This window comes from Phalangium opilio, unplaced genomic scaffold (assembly GCF_054372755.1).
Source record: "Phalangium opilio isolate 3A_F unplaced genomic scaffold, DU_Popi_V2 ptg000105l_1, whole genome shotgun sequence".
Classification (NCBI taxonomy): domain Eukaryota; kingdom Metazoa; phylum Arthropoda; class Arachnida; order Opiliones; family Phalangiidae; genus Phalangium; species Phalangium opilio.
Window position 1 is genome coordinate 2,205,200 of NW_028324207.1, and position 15,146 is coordinate 2,220,345.

Below are 15,146 nucleotides of genomic sequence, written 5' to 3' on the forward strand. Positions count from 1 at the left end.
GACAAGTTTGGTTCCCGAAGACGATATGCAACGCGTACCATCATACGGCAACATGTTTTTCCAATGATTTAAGCTTCCCATTGGAAATGAGCTAGCAATTACGTGTTTTTCGTCTTTGTTGTGAAAACTGTTTCAGTTTAGAGTTTCGCAACACCTTAGGCCTTGGTTAATCCTTGAAAATCATGCAGTAATGGCACATGTGTTTCCGCCCCATACTGGCTAAGAATGTCAATAGAAGATAACTGCCTTTATTCTATGGAGACAGTCGAGCCTTTCATCATATGGAAACATTTTAAGAAATCACAAAAATCTGTCCGCACCAAATGTAGCTTGCGTATTTAAAGGAAATTATAAACCTTTTGCGCCTTCAGAGTTTTATTATTTTGATAGCGTTCAAGCAGCTGAGAGACTATACTTGATAACAATTTAAAGAATGATCTTTAAAGGCCGACTTCCAGCGAAAAGAGTTCTAGCGAACTGAAAACCGAGCATCGAGACTAACAATGGAGCGACCGTGTCGATTTTCGAATCCCCGCTGGGTAAAAGATTGAAGGGTTCTAGCTAACTGAAAGCCGTGCAATGTGGTTCTAGCAAACTGAAGATACACAATAGAGAATTTCCTTCAGGGGAAAGTAAAAACTTCGAGAGGAAATAAATTTAAAAAGGATTTCTATTGTTCATCTTCAGTTCGCTTCGAAAATCGGCACGGTCGCTTCATTGTTATGTCTCGATGCTCGGTTTTCAGTTCGCTAGAACCCTTTTCGCTGGAAGTCGGCCTTTAAAATGTTTTTTTTTTAATATAAAATGTGTTGTCTAAACAAATACATAGCTTCCATTGTAGGAGGTTTTTTTGCGGTTGGTTAGGCCTAGTCAACTTCAAGCGAGCTTGCAGAGAGAAAGGCTTGCAGTTCAGTTTAACTCATTACTTAACCAACTTGACTCACAGTGGGCCTGACAACACTGCAATGAAGTTTAAGGTGAGAGAGGGGGAGGAATTTTCTGTAGCCCCCTTAAGTGAAAACTATCTACAAATATGAACTTAAGTATTTCGGTAAACTAAAATTTGGGTGAAAATATTTCAAGTGTCTTACTCTCGATAGAGTTAGGAAATATGTCTTTAGGTTATATAGACTAGTTAAACAATATTGTCGTTTTAAAAATAACAAACTTTCGCGACTAAAAAATGTAGATAACGTCCTATCACACCGTCTAGGATTTTAGTCGGTCAACAAAACTAACTAGTACAAACTGGCCTAATAAAGAAACGACAGTAGAAAGTGCAGACAAACAATACTTCAAATTACGTATTTTATCAATATCCATACTCTTTCTTAACTGACTTAAGACATAGATAAATAAGTCTACCACTTAAGTTGTAATTTAACTATAGACAAATAAAATTATCAGGAAATGTTAAACTAATATTTACTTATGTTTTTTCCATTTACTTACGGAAAAAGAAGTTTGTGAAAAAAGAAACAACAAAAAACAACATGGTGGTTAATAAAAAAAAACGTTCTAAAAATAGTATTATTATGAATTCCAAACAGATTGGTTTAGATATTCGAAGGTCACTATTTTTGTTCTTTAGAGAGATTTGAGTTGGCTGAGTTATACGTCACACCCTCCTAAAAGTCTTACCACAGTTTTTGGCAGCCATATTGGTGGGTTTCAGCCTTCGTCCTGCATTGAACGTACCAATATGGCCGCGTAAATTATCTCACGAATCTTAGCTCCTTCCTCAAACGAAAACTCTCTATGATCTACTTGTTTCGCATCATTTCATGGCGTGACTAAACTATGCTATATAGCAGACGGAAACCTAATCCACAATAAACCTGACCTAAGCCTAAACCTACATAAGTCTAAACTTCCCTAACTTTAACCTAAACCTAACCATAAATGTACGTAAAAATTTAGCGAACTCTAACCTATGCCTAACCCTAAACGTACCTGAGCCTAAACTTCGCTAACTCTAACCTAAGTATAACAAACCCTTACTTAAACCCAATGATAGGTTGCCGTCTTATCTACTAGCTAAGCAACTCGGTAGATGTCCAAGATAGGGGGACGGGGGGTTCAAAATGTCACGACCTCCCTACCAAAACGAATATATCATACAAATGCAATATTTTGGGTAACATCTGCGGAAACGTTGAACACTTCTTTTCCTTTTGCAGCCTGTTTACTTCCTTTGGGGGGTAACTTCCCCAGTGGTTGCGCCAAAGAGTATTGGCACCCCACGTTCTCATCCCATAAGCCTAATGGGCAGTCCAAAGGGGCAAGCTGTCATTAGGATGCCAACGTTCGTGTATGATGCATGGCCTTTTCAAATGGTGTCATAAAAGTTCGTAACCCTTTCACAACCACGGTCAATAGCCTTCCATTTTTAGCTCGAGGACGCTCCCACTTCTACGCCTGCTCCTTCCCATGATGCATGGCGGATATTGCAAGCAGGTAAAGTATGGTAGACCCCTCTGGGCAAACAAATTGAACAGTTTTGAACTTGGACTCCCCCATTACACGTTAAAGAGAGGATGAACTTGGGAACAAGAAAATACCGAGAATCCTGGCCCTAAGGTTTAATCATGATCAGATGAAATACATAGATTGTTTCAGTAGATTAAATCCAGTGTAGACCAGAATATTTTTGATTAAAACCGTCATTATTTTTGATTAAAACCGTCATTATTTTTGATTAAAACCGTCATTATTTTTGATTAAAACCGTCATTATTTTTGATTAAAACAGTCATTATTTTTGATTAAAACAGTCATTATTTTTGATTAAAACCGTCATTATTTTTGATTAAAACCTCGATTATTTCTGATTAAAATCGCGATTATTTCTGATTAAAACCGCCATTATTTTTGATTAAAACCGCCATTATTTTTGATTAAAACCGTCATTATTTTTGATTAAAACCGTCATTATTTTTGATTAAAACCGTCATTATTTTTGATTAAAACCGTCATTATTTTTGATTAAAACCGTCATTATTTTTGATTAAAACCGTCATTATTTTTGATTAAAACAGTCATTATTTTTGATTAAAACCGTCATTATTTTTGATTAAAACCTCGATTATTTCTGATTAAAATCGCGATTATTTCTGATTAAAACCGCCATTATTTTTGATTAAAACCGCCATTATTTTTGATTAAAACCGCCATTATTTTTGATTAAAACCGCCATTATTTTGAATTAAAACCGCCATTATCTTTAATTAACACCCAGATTATTTTGAAGTAAGACCGCCATTATCTTTAATTAACACCCAGATTATTTTGAAGTAAGACCGCCATTATCTTTAATTAACACCCAGATTATTTTGAAGTAAGACCGCCATTATTTTGAATTAAAATCATGATCATATTGATTATATCGTGATTATTTTGATTTTAAGTATTCATCAATTGGGCTCTTCCGTAAAAACACACACACACTTCATCCTCCCTTTGAAAAAAAAATAGAGCCCAATATGGCCAAAGGGTTACATACCCCCATTTTCGGGCGGCATAACCCCCGGTAACCTCCGAATATAACCCCATACCATAACCAGGCATAACCTTTTATGACCCGCTGATTCTATCTTTAGAAACTTTTGGGGAGAAAATATTTTCGATTTTTTTTATTTTACCAGGGGGTAAAGTAAAGGCTTCCTCCGTAACCCTGAGAACAAAAAAATCAGGGGGTGGGGTTTTAACCCCACGCCGTTCAAATTTTTTTACGATATTTAAGAGAAAGCAGATGGAAACTTGGTAGGGAGGAAGGCAGGAATCCATTTGGTTTGGCGTCATGATTCTAAAATAGTCTAAAACGATCATCAACTCAACATGGGGGAACTTATAAAAATGCTTTTAAGATGAAACAATTTTAAGATTGAGGGGTGCGGCCCCCAAAATTCTCCATAAATCTCGAGTAAGGCTATGTTATCATTATATTTTTTTGAAATTCTAATTTCGTTCGAACTACTTCTCGAAATTTTCAAAATTTAACGTCATGGTATTGTTAGTCAAGACGGGAATTTATGGATTGAAGCATTTCGCAATGCCCGTTGATGATGAAACTCATTTTGAGTGGGTATTAATATCTGGTACAAGACGTCATTTGATTACGTGGTAACCCCAAAATCTTCTGATTTACTGACAAATTAAGAAAGAAAAGGGGAAAATAAAACACTTCGAAATCGTCACAAACCAGGGATAAACTTAATTTTAGAAGTAGGAATGGAGAACGGTTAGTATTTACTTCAGTCCGACTCATAGCCCAGTATAGAGCCCCTCTCTCCAACACGTAACGAAAAGTTTAAATTATCTTATTGGGATGACGGTGCTGACGGGGAAGGCGAATTACGTAATTACTTTTTACCTCTGTCGCTATGACCCGAATCTTCTTTCATGGCCCTCCGTCCCGTGGAAGGGGGTCCGGGACTATGACGCGCGCCCACATTACTCTGTTCTCCATTCCTACTTCTAAAATTAAATATATCCCTGCACAAACTCACAAGAATAGCCTCTTTTCAAAAGAGAGCGAAGAATCATACCCGGACGGTATGTGGACTCAAAGATGTTAGTTATTGCTTCTTATCTTTTTATTTGAAATTATATCTTAATTTAAATCTTTGTTGTCCACATACCCATCAAGGCAACCAGGTGCAAAAAACCACAGACTCTATTTTAACCCCTCAGCTTTGAATTTGAAAAGGGTCTCTATTACATTGAAATTAATTAACGGAATTTGCAAAGAAACCAAGGCACAGGGGCGGGGCCTCGATGGACTACGTTGTTTTTCTTCCCTCGCGCCAAGAGGCATGCAACGCCAGACGGAGCCCTCGTTCACTACAGGCGGGAGGTTGGCCAACTCGCACTGCCTCTTGCGGAGCTTCTTGGTGCGAGGGAAATAGCCTCCGATGGCGGCTCCACCCACCCCTGTGGTGTTAGCTTCTCTTCTGGAGTTAATGTAATAGCAGGAATAGATTTAATTTTAGAAGTAGGAATGGAGAACATAGTAATCTGGGCGCGCGTCAAAGTCCTGGACCCCCTTCCACGGGACGGAGGGTATGAAAAAAGAGGCGGATCATAGCGACAGAGATAAAAAGTAATTACGTATTTTTCGCCGTCCCCGTCAGCAACGTCATCAAAACGTAGTTTAAGTGATCCAATAAGATAATTTAAACTTTTCGTTACATGTTGGAGGGAAGGGCTCTATACTGGGCTATGAGTCGGACTGAATTAAATACTAACCGTTCTCCATTCCTACTTCTAAAATTAAATCCATGCCTAGTAATAGTCTATAGTTATAGGTAAAACATTAAACTATGTAGCGATATTCTCTGAATTGAATCTTCGACAATAGACCATTCTATTATTGACATTGGTATTAGAGAACTTTACAGGACGTAGGGGTGCGTCAAGAGGCAGTGCGAGTTGGCTAGCCTCTCCATCTGGCATTGCCTCTTGGAGAGTCGGAAGAGACACCTCCGGCTCTGCGTTTTCGTTTCTCTGCATGTATTTACAGGAACGGTCTATTACTCCAGCACTAGAGTTTTGTTAAATATTCCTTCTGAACGTCACAAATATTTGGCAAAGGGTTATTGTGTGGATAATACTCAATTTCTTGGAAGTAGTTTAGTAATTTTTAAAGGGAGAAAATGATAACGATAATATAGTTAGTCATTTGGTTCTAATTTAAGATGAATTCAGTCATAGTTTAAGTAAGATAATGCACTTAACTATGATACATTTTTCGAAAAGCTATTCACTCTGCGTAAGGTGTAAACATTGTAACTTTACTAAAGGAATTACACCAAGTACCCTACCCTCGATTGACATTGATTATCTCCTTGATAAATTCAAATTACATAGCTAAAAAACATTCGATTAAGTTTGGCAGGTAATATATCCTTAAATTCGATCGTACCTTTGACCTAACTAATAACACGGTTCAAAGTATAAAAAAAAATGTTCGCTTTCTAAAACTCTTGAAAAATATATTACAGATTCTTGCGTTGTACCCGCTATGGTACCACAAAGAGCTTGAAAGACGTTTGCCGACGAAGAGGGGGTTCTATAATCATGGGTGAACCCCCGAATTTTCTATTTTTAGCAACGTGGGGTTGGGGTTTGCCTCTAACAGTCCTGGCTGCATTTTTTGGGGGTTTACTTGGCCAGGGGTATATTAAGCAGCGGACCAACTGTTAGATCAAAATTGAAGCCAGCTTGTAGAGTAAAACCTCAAACGAATTTCAGTGACGTTGTTGGTTGCGTTCAGCGGCAAAAATCGATTACGCATAAAATTATATACAGATAATGTGCCCACAAGTGTTGCCAGTCATTTGTGAGTGCAATTCACCCGCTATAGCGCTGTTGAATTCAGATCAGAGACCTGCACGGGCTGAGTTTTTCAGGCCCGATCCGAGCCCGACCTGGATTGAGCATTTTAAAAAAGTCCGAAACCCGGCCCGGGTCCGAGTATATAGTTGGCTTTCCAGCCCGGCCCGACACATTGCATGAATTGAACAGACCCGGCCCATTACGCGTAGAGCTGTTGTAATTTTCATGTTTTTTTACATAAAATTAATTAATTGCACTCATATTTGCTTTAGCGTCGTGTATTATTCATTCTTTTGATAATTGTTCGTCACAACGTCACATTTGTTCTTAGAAGTTTATACTCATTTAAATTATCTTTCATTTGAATTTTGGATTAAAGGAGAATCAAGTTCTGAAAATTTTGAAAAATGAAAAAAGCCCGGCCCGGCCCCTTAATTACCAAAATTTGACAAGCCCGACCCGGCCCGGCCCGATAAAATTTTCAAATGTGGAAAGCCCGGCCCGTGCAGGACTCTGAAATTTCAGATCATCAATTATACTGGCAATCCTGAAACGCACTATCTGTAACCTGTATTTCTGGTACATGCAACTGAACGTGTCTTTGTGACAAAAAGCAGTAAAATCATCGAAAAACCCTGTTTAATAAATGCGTATCCCTAAAATCCTGATTCATCAATTCAGTTGAAACGTCTATAAAAAGATAAACAGGACCAAAACGATTCTAGATCGATCTCGGGTGCGTTTGGTAAAATCCCCATAGATTAAAGAAGTTCAATACTACTCTAAATTTGCCGCTCTATCGGCTAAATGAGGATATATTTATCAGCTTATTTGTTTGTTCGGTTTGATAGAAGTTGGAAACTTCCGATACATGTATTTCTCGTTCTTTTACGCCTTGTTTCCAGGGCCGGATTAAGCAATTTTGCACCCGGGGGCCGAGATAGTTCTCGGCCACCGGGTGAAAAATTGCGCCCCCTTAAGCCGGGAAAAAAGAATATCCAATGTTTCTGAGGGGGAATAGTTTAACTCAATGCGCCCCAACAAGCCTTGCGCCCGGGGGCCAGTGCCCCCTCGGCCCCCCCTTTAATCCGGCCCTGCTTGTTTCTTTTAGAAGAACTCGATTAAGAAATAGGTGTTCGAATAGATTTCAAGCGCCGCTGCATTTTGATAAGCAAAATGATATGTCGAAATCAAAAATTTCTCAAAGTTTCAACAGTTCGGTTGTTTTGATCTTATTTTTAGCTTTGTTGCTAAGCGATTCCCTGTGCCATATAAAATGATCATGGTACTGTTTATTTTTTTCAGGCCTTTGAAAAGAATTTACTAAACCGGGATTTCCGGAATGTGAATTTACTAAACAGGGTTTTGGGGACATGAATTTACTAAACAGGGTTTTGGGGACATGAATTTACTAAACAGGGTTTTGGGGAAACGAATTAATCCAACAGGGTTTTTCGACGAGTTTACTGTTTTTGTCACAAAGATGCATTCAATTGCGTGTACCAACAAGTCACGTAAAACATTTTACGTATTAGCTAGGTGTGGTTGGGGGTGGGGAGGGCGTGTTAGTTTCGTATGTAATAATGTAGCACAGTATTCATGTTTTCTAACTCGCTAAGGTAATATTCGAGATGGCCCAACGGTTGGGGTACATTAAGCTAGCTAAAAAGTCTGGTCATTTCGTTTATCCAGTCTCTACAGACAAACCACAAACATACACACTCACAGATCATAATCGCTAAGCCAGTTTCACAACGTAGATAAAAAACTTAAACAACACATTAAAGGGTCAAGAGATGATTTCAACGACAACTATAAATAAATAACAGTTCGACCCAGCCTTTACACATAGTGCCCTTTTCGTATGAAAATGTCTCTCATTCTTGCTACCGTGCCCGTATTCCCCATCCCCTTCGCCAACCCAACAAACCGGTCTATAAAGAAAATATTTCCCTCTATAGGCGTTCCAAGAAATCGGCTTCGCAGCTGTCCATCAAATTAAACTCAAACTTGAGGTTTCCCGCAATCTCACCGGGTGAATTCTTGGACGATTGTAATATTATTTCTTTCTCAATAAGCCTCTTCGATGTAAGTAAGAGGGAAAACACGGGGGTAAAAAATTGCCTTCTATCTCACTTTTTCGGCGCCTGCGCTCTAGGCACTTTGGGTCCAGAGAGTGCGCCGAGACGGCTATGGGTCAACCCCCTTCTATGTCTCGATACATCGAAGAGGCTTATACTTTAGAGCCGGGCCAACTTGTTTTACGTCCATCAGAAGTCGGAAAATTTCTGTTTACTCATACCAACTATTGTATTTCCTTTCACATTACGATTTCTAAAGTGGTTGTGAATCTTGCCTTAATCGGTTTAGATCCACGCTTGTTTTTCGTGTGTCCAGGGCCACACACACAAAACACCATCGCAATGCTAGGTGTGATTACATAACCACACCTAGCAAAAATCCCCTGATCCCCTTCTCGTTTCTTATAATAATATGGCATAGCAAGTCGCTTAGCAACTAAGTTAAAAATAAGACCAAACCAATTAACAACAGTCGAAAATTCCAGAAAACGCCTTGGTCGAAACTCGAAAGGGTTAAAAATTGTAACAAAGATAAATTTTCAGATAAAAACACTCGGCGGTTGACCCCAAGGGCGTTGTGACATTATTTCGTCAGTTTTCTGAATCGCTTACTACTACAGGGTATAAAGAAACTGTAGGGAAAATGGGAGAGCACTTGCTTTCTATGTTCCAAAATATATATAGTAACAGAACGGTATGCGGGAACAAGAGGAGCGTTCGAATTCTGTACTTTTCTGGTATGCCAAAGTAATTTTCAAGAAATTATTCAAAGTACACTGTTTAAAGCTAGGTAGGCTCACGTGGGAGGGGAAATTAAATGAATTTATACATAGTTTTTAGATTAGGAGGGAAATTAAATGAATTCATACAAATTTTAGTCTAGGAGGATTCTTACCAATTACACAAGGAGGCAGGTTACTTTGAGGACAAAAGCGCAGAATATAAAATCCTCTAAGTAGCCTGGTCTCCTTGGGTAAATGGTATGAATCCTCCTAGCCTATGTAAAACATCTTCGATGTACCTAAGAGGGTAAGACATGGGGGTGAAAACATAGCCTTCCATCTCGCTTTTCGGCGTCTGCGCCCTAGACGTTTTGGGTCAAGAGAGTGCGCAGAGACCTCCTTGTATGTCTCGATACTGAGGGTTACCTACCTACTCCCTTTTTTTACGTCCAAGAGGCTTATACGAATGCATTCATTAACACGGTTATTCCAAAATTACAAATATCCACTTGGTAACTTCCAAAAGCTAACTGCCTGCATGTACCCGAGTGTCAAATAATTGCCCTCAACTACATCACTGTTGCTAACCCTTTAAATTTATGGTACCAAAGTGGACTTTGAAAACAACTTGAACTCTAGAACGCTTACAAAACTCATGGGTAACCCTTATATTTTTTATTTGTTTTTGCGTTATGGAACTAAAAATGCATAGTGGCTTATAAGATATAGTTGAAAAAAAAAAAAAAAAAAAAAAAGAACACGATCTTATCGTATATAGCTAAAGACTTTTCTAGAAAAACTTGACTTAGCAATAAAACTTATTCTATGTAAAATTATTTTCGAGTATTTACTATTTACAAAAATAAACATGCCATAATTTTATTATTTAAATTATCAAAAATCTTGTATATGAAGGTCACTTCCAAGAAATTAATTCTATTCCCCTAAGTGTGGCCAAGAAGTGATATCTAGTTTATTAGGGAGAAGGTATAAATTTGCCTTTAGATGTTTTACATTACGAGGAGAAAATTTATAAAATTTTCGTTAAGCCTATAACCAAGAGGTCCTCATAAGTCAGAGTGATATCTTATAGGGCGCTTTGTCGACACGAGAAGTGATATCTAGTTTATTAGGCAGAATGTATAAATTCGCCACATTTCTAGCTTTATCTCCAGTCCAAACGTAGGTCCGGAGTTATTCCTCGCCTCTAAATTACAACCTGTATCTCATTGGTTCTTGGAAACTCACGTCAGGGCAACGCGAATGACGAAAATTACGTATTTCCGACTGAGGAGAGGCGAAATAGCCCGGCCTCCTTTTACGTATCCCCTTGTATTTTGAAAGGGGGACTGGGACTATGGCGCGCCAATACTTAGGCATCTTCTACCTTCTCCCTAATAAACTAGATATCACTTCTTGGTGTAGCTCACTATATATACTGTGTTCCCAAAATCTATTTTCCAATTTGAGGATATCATTACTCAAGTGGGTAAGAACGGCCGCTAGATATCGTGGGCTTCTATTGTGTAACAACATTTCGAGTCGAACCAGAAGCCGTGCACGGGTTCACGCGTGTATCAACCATGTTACCCGTGTATATTGTTTGGAAATAAAGGTGTATATTTTATATCAAGATATATAACTAACCGTACCACGCAAAAGGGGGTGGGGTGGGGAACCAACCATAGAGCGCTTAACCTCTATCGCATGCACTAAAAGGGCATTACTAGAATGTTATAGTTAACAATAGTGGCTCCGGTACGGCGCAAGTCGCGAGCCTCTATTCAAATTGTATACCTATACCCCATACGCTATAATAATAGAGTTACCGCATTTTACAGTAGTGTATTGTTACGTATTACCATAAGATTATTCTCGTAAGTCATTCCTATAGCTGACTTTTAAAACTAGTTTCTAAATTCCGGTTTTTGTAGTAATTTTGTATAATGAGAGTGCGCAGAGATGGCAATGTATCAATCCCCTTGTATGTCCCAATGATTCTCCCCCATTTCCCCCAAAAACAGTTTCTCCAATTCCCATTTCTCCCAAAATATTTTTCCCCCAAAACTGAAACAATGGCTATCATAAAGTAACGCAATAATAAGAAAACTAAATGAATATAACCCAACCCAACCTAACCTAATATTTCAATTAACAACACTCGTTTAATGCACGATTAGATCTCAACTTCCGGGCTTGGGCGAAAGGGGAATAAAAACTTTTGGAGAAAAGGGGAATAAAAGATTTTGGGAAAAATATTCCTTTTGGGAATCATGGCATTGGGAAAAATGGGAACATACCGTCCCAATAACTAGGGTTGCCTACCCCCTTTTTTACGTCTAAAACGTCTATAAAAATCAACTGTGTAGCCATTACTTAACGTGGATATTGTTAGAGCTAGCCTACTAATTAGGTGTTGGATCTCGCGTTGCTACCAACCAATGAAATCACAGTTAGAAAGATGTCAGTAGTACTCAACCCCGGCCCATAAAACCCGCCTAGAAATTAACATGAGAGATAATGGGCACAATGATTCGTTGTAGCTGTATGCATTCCTGCCAGCATTGATTGCAGTTTGAGTAAGAAATTTTCTCAACAAAAATAAAATTCCCGGACCCTTTTGGTCCATTTTCAGAATCCCTGCGTTTCTCGGGAACTATGCCTACGTAAACATTCGCGAAGGTTTCGTAAAATTAACTTATGAAATTTTATAGAAGCTTGACAGGTGAGGGAAACCAAATGATTATAACATTTCACAATAGTTTTTTTTTTTTGCAAGCATGGAAAACTCAATGCGCCCTGGCCCTGTTGTTGGGGTCGGGGCATAGGCTAAATCGTCACCAAGCCAGGGGTTAAACTTACACGGTTCTCAGATAGCGTACGTGGTTTCGCTTGGGTGCGCGCGTGAGTGTCCAGAATAGATATTACACGCTGCCACGCGACGTTGTTCTAATTATTTATAAACACAGGTGAAATAGGTCTCATGCTATAACGGCCCGCTTGTATTGTTCACTAACGCAACAATATTGTTAACCGCGATATATCAATTTTTAAATGAAAATGAGATAGATATTGCTTTATTAACATAATATTACGTTAATAAAGGAACGCAATTTTACGGTTATACAGGGTGTTCAACTGGACCAACTCTCGTACTTCGCCTACCTTATATATCCATTGGTCATCTACTACTTCGCCGGACAGGCCCGAGTACTGTACGCTAACGTTTCGGACATCCCGAAATGGTATTAACATCATTGAACAGTGCGTTCCAAAAGGTGTACGGATAGGACAGAAGTACAATCATGGATTCTGTGGCAAATTAGAGTCAAAAATGTAACTTCTTTGACATTTTGACGCAATTAACGACCAACCCAATCAAGTTATCAACATTAGAGCGTTTTACGGATGACCCCTTAACAATGTCTTTCAGTTTCTTAATTAGATTTAAGAGGTCATACGTAAAAAACTCTAATTAGGGTTCATACGAAACTTCCAAAGTCAATTTCCCTAAATATTTCCAGGTTTCCAGAGTACTTCTGATAAATTTCCAGGTGTAATTGTTACATTGGAGGAGTGGTATAATTTCAAATAGGGTTATCAGACTATACCTACATCAGCATTGGGGATGAACCGGTACCGATACCGATACCATATCGGTATCGGCACCGATACTCGGGGTTTCCCCATAGTATCGGATCGGTTGGTATACAATACTCGTTTAAAATGCGTTACATGGCACTACATGGCAATTTTAGGTCTTTCAGTAATGTATTGATGGTGATAATATCTAATTTCTATGAATGTCAATAAGCCGTGATATTATTTTGGAAATTCCTCTAAACATTGTACTTGGTAGTATTATCCTTAATTTTTCAAAGTAATTTCCATTTTCCCTGGTATTTCCCTGATTTTTTTCTCCATACCAATTTCCCTGATATTTCCAGGTTTTCCATGTTCGCATGAACCCTGTCTAGTATTCATAACTTGTTGAGGGGGGTGTCACTTGTGCCAAAGTGTCAAAGAAGTTACAATTTCGACTTAAAATCCCCCATAAAAACATACTCCCGTCCTACCAACATCCCTTTTAGGAACACCCTGAATTACGGTTTTAAATTAGAAACGTTACTTGTAACACAACACTACGATAATTAATTTAGTTATCATAGCGCAAACTGCAGGTGCCTTTGCTGCTAGTTATTCAATATGTCCCAAGGCGCTTTACAACGGTTTTGCGACACTGGAGTCATCCCATCGACCCATGAACAATATTCTTATGTCATAAGTTATGTTGTTGACTTCTTTGAAAGTTTGAACTTTGAGCCTCAAGGCTGTCTATATTTTTGTCGGGTTAGCATCGTAAATTGGACAATATACCCTTGCCTCGAGGTATAAATAGTAAAAACAGCCAGCGCGTCTGGGTCAGTGATCCTTCTAGGATACATTTATGAACACTAAAAGTTTAAAGCAGGGGTAGCCAACCTTTTCGGTTTAAGGGTCAAATTCGAATTATGTCACAGGCGACAGTATCAAAGTTAAAATTAATAGCGTAGAAATTAGGAATATAACAATTTTTATTTAAACCTGATTGCACAAAGGGCGGGAAAACAATGTCCCAAATTATTGAGACTTAAAGTGGGAAAAAAATCAGTGAAATATAAGGATAAAGTAACAAAATCCAAAGAATATGTACTATCAGGGATAGATTTAATTTTAGAAGTAGGAATGGTGAACAGAGTAATGTGAGCGCTCGTCAAAGTCCCGGACCCACTTCCCCTGGAAAGAAGAAGCGGGTCATAGCGACAGAGGTAGAAGGGAATTACGTATTTTTCGCCGTCCCCGTCAGCAACGTCGTCAAAACGTAGTTTAAAGGCCGATTTCCATCGAAAAGAGTTCTAGCGAACTGAAAACCGAGCATCGAGACTAACAATGGAGCGACCGTGCCTATTTTCGAATCCCCGCTGAGGTAAAATATGGAAGGGTTCTAGCTAACTGAAAGCCGTGCAATGTGGTTCTAGCGAACTGAAGATAAACATTAGAGAATTTCCTTCAGCGGAAAGCAAAAATTCGAGAGGAAATAAATTTAAAAGGATTTCTATTGTTCATCTTCAGTTCGCTAGAACCGCATTGCACGGCTTTCAGTTAGCGAGAACCCTTCCAACTTTTGACCCAGCGGGGCTTCGAAAATCGGCACGGTCGCTTCATTGTTAGTCTCGATGCTCGGTTTTTAGTTCGCTAGAACCCTTTTCGATGGAAGTCGGCCTTTAAGTTTGCCAATAAGATCATTTAAACTTTTCGTTACGTGTTGGGGGGAGGGGCTGTATACTGGGCTGAGTCGGACTGAAGTAAATAAATACTAACCGTTCTCCATTCCTTCTTCTAAAATTAAATCTATCCCTGGTACTATGCAGGGCTGACGAGGTTCGAAATTTCTGAGACTTAAAGGGGCTAACCGGCGCTGTTGGGGTGAAGTACGCCCTTAGTTCAGGGGAAAAACACCCAGCTCTTTGGCCATAAGGAATGGCGCCACCGTCGCGGTGGGCGGGTAAGCAATATGCTAACCAACAGTTCGACCCCCCCCCCTTCACCCCAACAGCTCCGGCCAGCCCCTTTAAAGCAAAGCGCGGGTCCCCTACAAGGCGACTTTCCCCCTGTCCTCCAGTTTTGGCTTTACAAAGGCTAGTGGGCGGGATTTATAAGTACACTTATAAATCCCGCCCACAAATGTCTCCTGCCTTCGCCAAGCCCAAACTGGAGTTCGTAAGAAAAGTCAACTTGTAGGGGATCCACTGGACCCGCGCTTTGCTTTAAGCGTGGACAGCAAAGCAATTAAGGATAGATTAGGTTCGCGGGCCGCGTGTTGGCCATCCCTGGTCTAGGTACTTACCAGAATCTTTAAACAAAGGCAAATTTAAATAATAGAAAGCAAGACAATTTGCCTTTGTTTATAGCCAAGCTTAAATATACAGAGTCGTATCTATGACGCGAACTCATGGACAACGAAAAAC